The following is a 6411-nucleotide window of genomic DNA, read 5'->3' as shown; positions in this document are numbered from 1 at the left end:
AGCAGCAAGCTATGGAACTGCATCAACCGTGTCGCGAATCCCAAATCCAAAGGCCAGTGACAACATCTACTGGGCAGTACTTCCCTACATCCCAGAAGCACTGCGATACACTCATATACTATGGAAACATCAACCTCTATTTCCTACAGATCTATAAAGCACAAAAGCAGTGGAAGGTGACAGAAGAGCTCGGGTATAATCCCCTCCCGCCCCAGAAGTCTCCACATAAACAAATAGTCCATACACAGTATGAGTTAACACAGTGCTCCCTCAATACATACACAACAGCTTTTGGTAAACAGGCCAAGAATAGGTACAGCGACAGCAAAGCATCCAAGCAAGACACCCCTGCAAAGCAGCATTAAGCTCGCAAGAAACATTGGCAATGCTGCTTTTGCTTTAATCAGTTTTAAGAAGAGGAAATTCACTTTGGTTCTTTTTATAATGCCTACTCTATTACATTTGTCAAACAGCTGCCACTTTCTGTCCCAGATATAGCTGCTTTCAGTGGTAACCAAAAGGATCGCCGTGTCTGCGCATGTATTATAGATCAGAGATGCGTATTAGAACAGACTCAGGATCTGTCTAGAGATTATATGTCACTCCTTCCAAGTCAATGGAATTATACAGAGACCCAAGTCGGTGCAGAGCCTGGGTCGTACTTGTATAAACCACTTCAGAAGATGCTCTGGGCCTTGCTGCCTGAATAATGTCGTCTGAAGTGCAAGCTCTGATGCAAAAACATCTTCTTTCCCGACAGCTCCTTTGACAAGGAAGAAATAATTGCATTGCTTGGCCTTTCTAATCAAAATCATCATTGTCCTGGCAATGTAAAAGTCATTTCCAGAGAAAGAGCAAGTCTGATTCCTGAGGGGTTGGGGGCAAATTAGCTTCTGTACAAAAGCCTTGAGATACCTGCCAGCTCCAGCTCAATCGTTACTCCTAACTAACTGCACCCCTGAGACACTCGCAAAAGGCTTGGTGCTATTCATCACTGCCACAAAGTAAAAACAAAGTCAGAAGACCCTGGAAGCAAATGTGAGAAACCAAGATTTCTTTGAATCTTTTTATTATTATTTTCATTAATCTTAATTTTTATTAAGAATTCTAAGATTAACATCAACAATAACACTTTGCAGACGTTAACGATTTACAGCTTTCCTATGAAGTAAGGTAGCCTCAAACCTGTTTTATAGGAGGCATAAGAAGTTTGCAGACTACGAGAGAGCCTGACAGCAAAAAGACAAAGAGCTTCTGGGTCCATCAAATCCTGCCTGCTCCACTAGAAAGGAACCACATCAGGATCAAATCTACGTTCTGCTTTTAGTAAGGTCAAGGAAGTAACAACCACCCAGAACTTTTTTTTTTTCCCCTCACAAGATCATTACAAGGGCAGCTCTTGCCTTTCTCCAGGTCCTTGTTTTTGTTTCCTGATGCAGGGCTGAGAATTTGCAAGGAAAGGCTTAACAACAGCTAATTGTCAGACGCCACAGTAATTAGTGGCAACTTTCCAATGCATCCATCTCTGGCTGGTTTTCCAATAGCTGGCTCCTCCTCAATCCCCACATTAACATGAAGGTACACAAGGTAGGCGGCAGATTCATTTACAAGTACCAAGGTCTTCCCAGGAGAGATGCCTAAGGAAAGAAATATCTTACCTAAGCAATGCATGGGTTGGGTTTTTTTTCCTTCCCATTTGCTACGGGACTGCTATCTTTATTAATAATCTGAGAACGATGTTAACCTATTCACTGACATATATTATTAGATATACAGTGCATTTCTGGGAGTCAGCGGGCTCCCGTATCGCATGTTATTTCTGGCTGGCAAATTATCTCTGCACGAGGAAGACAGGATCATACTGTCCTGTCTTCTGCCCACCTGCTGGTTACACATCACGGCTTTGATGTTACTACTCCACTTGTATCAAAGGTTTTCAGCCTATTTTATTTGCAGACCCTTACAAGTTCCCCAACAGCGAATTCAGGACTGCTTTGCTTAGACTTTATAGACCCCTTCGAAAGAGGCTCACACCACTGCTCTATATATTTAGGCTCTGCTCTCAACTCCGAGGCTCCCCACTTGCTTGGCAGCTCTTCTTGTCACACGCTCCAACGCTTTCATGCCAACCTTTTCCAGGCGTCATCTGCATGTCAGCAGTACTCCACAGCATAGACTCCACTCAACACCAACACAATCCAGAACACATCACTTCCCACTAAGTGCCTACACAGAGCAGACCTGCGGTATAATTACTTCCTCGTGCCCATAATAGAAACCCTAAAAGACGTGTACAAATTTCATCCCGATGCACTCCTGCATTACATATGATGCGGAGGCATTTAATCGAGGGAGGAAAAGATAAAGAAGTCTTTCCCACATTCAGCAACGTGCTTAATTCCATCACATTCAAATCTGGACCCACAAGGTGAGGTACATATGGGATGGGGAAAAGAAAAGCTTATCTTTACATTGAAAATTGAGACATGTTGATGGGACAGCCTAACAGGGGGTGTTGATGGTTTTAATTGTACTGCCTTTATATAAGCAAAGGACCCAATTTCCACATCAAGCTGCCAAACTTGAATTCATCATCTATTTGACTGGAGTTAGAAAGTACTCAACCTGTCGAGAAGTGTCCCCTGAGGAAGGCAACACATGTATAGGACAATTTATTTCCTGCTCTATGACATCTTGGCTTTCAAATAAATATAATTCACTTGCAAATTAATACATAGATGGCCAATATGCTGGCACAGATTTAAGATGACTACATAGCTCCGCAAGCCTTTCACGTTACACAGAAGGGCTAGCACAAAACAGTAAGAAAGCTCATCCTACAGAGCGAGATATCAGAACGTACGCTGTAGGACAGCAGCACTCGTAACAAAATGCAAAAGGAATGGAAACAAACCTCAGGCTACCTGCACTGCCACTATCCCCAAGAAGAACGTCAGATAAGAAGATACCTGCAAGTATTTTGAATCATAAAAGAATGCATTTTACGAAACAAGGCAGGTGGAAGGCTAACCAGCTGGAAACCACACATTAAAAAGGAAATAAAAATGTTACTTGTGCAGTGGGAAATGTTATTAGCGTTTTGTATTAGAAGAAACTTGAGAAGGTTTCTCAACATTCATGGGTTAATCCCGCGTTCTGATACTACTCTCAGGCAACGATTTGCATTGGAAAAGTGACACACTTTCCTAATGCACCAAAATGCATGGGCAAGGGGGAGGGCAGAGGATAGGCAGATAAAACACACACACCCAGCTTGGGGGAACGAGATCTCAACCATTTAAGAAACCGACTGCAAGGGCAGAAATTCTGAGACTCATTAAAACACACAGGTTAAAAAAAACCCCAACCGACTCCTTTATATCCATTAGTGGTTACAGATTATCTGTTGGTTTAGAGTTTTAGGATTCCTACCCCCCCCGCCCCGCCAACAAACGTAAAAGATTGATTTGCTTGATTTACAAGTCTTGATTTTCTGTATTTCACTTGATTTTATCAGTGAGGGGCAGGTCACTTTGTAGTGTTCTCAGTTACATCAACATAGTCCTGAGAAACCCATGTCCACTCACCACAAGTTCACAAGGGCCGATGCCAGCAGAGGGAGCACAGCAATACCTACACACTTCTTGTATGAAAGACTGGATAACGTAAGCTTCCTCAGCAAACGCTAAATTAAAAAAGATATATTGGAACTTGCTTTAAAACTGCTATAGTCTTGTAGGGAACATCCAGCAAGTCAAGGCAGAAGCTACAAACTGTCCTTTCAAATCTACCTGTGATTAGTCAGTCCTCTAAACTGCTCTTGCTGGTAACAGGCATCAATTAACTAATAGCAGTGATTTCACAAAAATGGGATTTCAATTTGCACTTCAAAACTGGCCCTGCAACTGCCATGTAATAACATCAATTTACCTGGTCGGCCAGCGCTCGAGGCCTCCTACGCCCAGGCAATCCAGGGATCGATAGCAGTAAGCCACAGAGCTGTACATGCTTCTGTCTTTATCCTTCCTAACAAACCCCAAAACCTCAAATTGGCTTTGCACCTCTTCTCAGGCAACATCGTTTGCATCTGACAAACAGCCATCTAACCTTCAGGAGCCAAACACAACCACGACAATTGCCAGTAAACAGTACTTTCAAGTATTATCCAAGAAGAAAACTACGGGCTTTTTGCTTTTGAGGATGCGTCTAAATTGCAACCACAGAACTGCAAGCATACTCATGCTAGCTTTTAGCCCAGCAAGCAGGGCCTGTGTCAGCACAGCTTATGAGATGACTGGAAGTCCCAGCTCCGTGTCCCAAATCCCACGCGAACGCTTCCCCTACTGCCTCGCCACATACTAGCCTGTCTGTACTGAAACGGCGCATATCTAAATATGCCTGTGAGAATCACTTGCCTTTTTCACACGGAAGCAAACAAAACCCCCGCATATTTTTCTTGCTGGGTGGTTAAGACATAGGAATCCCAGCCTAGGTTAGGATTTGTTCCTTACAGTAACGGCAAAAATTCCACATGGGGTTAAAACCCCAGAGTTAGGAACCACTTCAAAATGTTCATAGTCTGTTCCTGCCCCCCCAAAAAGGGGTGTTTAGCAGAGATCACAGGTAGAGAAGTGAGAAAGCAAGAACTGGCAAACCTATCTGCTGAGGAGGAGACGAGATCCAATGATCAGAAGGTCCCTTCCAGTTCAGTGTTTTTGTGGGGTTTCCAAAGCAGAAAAATTGCCTCTGGACTAGGAACCAATTCACATTCAACTGCTGTGATCTTGGCTTCAAACAGCTAGCATATGTGGTTAGCTGCATTTCCCACCCCGGTGAAATCATTATTGTGGGCAGTGGGAGGGAAAACAGGCGAGGCAACTGGGAGAGGTGATAGGAGTCAAGCAGCAAGGAGAAAAATCAGGCAGCAGAGACTGAAAGGAAAAAAGAACAAATATACACAGCCAGAAGGAGAGAGACAAACTCTAAAAACTTAAGATGATAGTTATGGCATTTAAAGATGTAACAGCCATGGAAAGCAGACTTAAGATGGGCTCTGGCTCCACATATGCAAGCAAGCCCTGGGAATGCATCAACAACATTCAGCTCATTGGCTGAACGGTCAGAGATCCATGCTACAAATATTCAAGGGAAGATGATGATTTTTCCCATCCTATCTTAACAGCACACAAACAACCCTCCAGTTTTGCCATATATTGCCAAGAAACGGTCTAAGTGAAGGCAATTCAACAATTATGTTTCCTGTTTTTGTGCATTTGCTGCTTTTGCTCTGACTTGACAACTGCCAAAATCCATCGTCACATCCAAACATGAGAGCTAACAGTCTCCACTTGAAAAAATTAGAGAATTTCAGAAAACTCTTTTGGATATCCCCGCTGCAACACAACATCAAGAAGTTCAAGAGCTGTCTGTACCACAGCTGAGCTGCCAGAAATACTTGGCTGTACCGTGCTCAAACAGTGACGGTCAACTACCCCTGCTCCAGAACCTCTTAACACCGAGCTGAACTGATGCAAACTCCCACTTCTCCATGAAAACAGAAATATCTATAAGATAATCACCCGCATGTGACACCCCTTCCAGGAAACAAAGTTATTTAATCTTCTTCATACAGACGTTAGACTTGCAGCACAGAAACCCAGAAATTTTAAAGCCAAAGCTATCATATCGGGATATCACCACACACACACTTTATCAGGTGCACACATAAGCAACAAGAGATCACAAACTAGTCAACAAGGCTCTCTGTGTTTGAATTCGAATATACGCAGCAACAGAACAGCGTATCTAAAAAGCACATTTTGCTGCTCAGCACCTTTGTGAATCCTTAAGACCATTTTAACCAGTTCCAGCTCCTCCAGGCTCCAAGTTGTTTGCGTTTGTACCAGTATAACGGGGTGTTAGGCAGTCAGCAGCAACGCATTAGCCCCACACCAGTAAAATTTTTGCTCGAGGAAAGACGCCTGTGTTTTTGAGTGAAAAGAGACCTCATGTGGGGAAAACAGCTGGGGGGAAAAAAAAAAAAAAAAAACAAAAAATACAACACGAACCTCAACTTCAGCAAAGAATTCACAGGAGCGTAACGCGAGCGTACCAGAGAGAGAGAACCTAAGAGACAACAGCCTTGTCGGTTCTGTCCTCACCGTCTCGCAAGGCAAAACCCCGGCGCGAGCAAGAGGGAACACGCGCCAAGGCGGGGGCACTCGCTGCCAGAGGCAGCGGCGGGCGCGAGGGGTTTGTCAAGTTTCCAAGACACGGGACAGCCCTGCCAAGACGGCAACGAGCGCGTCGGGGTCAGCGCTTTCCGTGACCCTCGAAGCCGGACCGGGCGCTAGGCCTCAAGCCCCCAGGCCGAAACCTGCCTCAGGGGTGGGAGGGACGGGAGGGCCCCGG

The 6411-nt window shown here is 44.3% G+C and overlaps 1 protein-coding gene across 20 annotated transcripts in view; it reads right to left on the bottom strand.

The window, feature by feature from the left end:
- Nucleotides 1-6150, bottom strand: part of EXTL3 (exostosin like glycosyltransferase 3) — a 134205-nt gene extending 128055 nt beyond the window's left edge. For 10 of the 20 annotated variants that reach the window (XR_004842167.1, XR_004842166.1, XM_035895427.1 and 7 more), the window contains exon 1: nucleotides 3588-3677. The gene's annotated coding sequence lies outside the window, so the exon portion shown is untranslated. Of the gene's footprint in view, nucleotides 1-3587; nucleotides 3678-5833; nucleotides 5852-6068 lie in introns of those variants that run through there. The other 10 variants (XR_004842171.1, XR_004842170.1, XR_004842172.1 and 7 more) reach the window with 5 other exon arrangements.
- Nucleotides 6151-6411: the final 261 nt, after the last annotated feature.

Source organism: Egretta garzetta, unplaced genomic scaffold (genome assembly GCF_000687185.1).
Source record: "Egretta garzetta isolate BGI_Z169 unplaced genomic scaffold, ASM68718v1 scaffold325, whole genome shotgun sequence".
Classification (NCBI taxonomy): Eukaryota; Metazoa; Chordata; class Aves; order Pelecaniformes; family Ardeidae; genus Egretta; species Egretta garzetta.
This window is presented reverse-complemented; position numbering and strand designations above follow the sequence as displayed.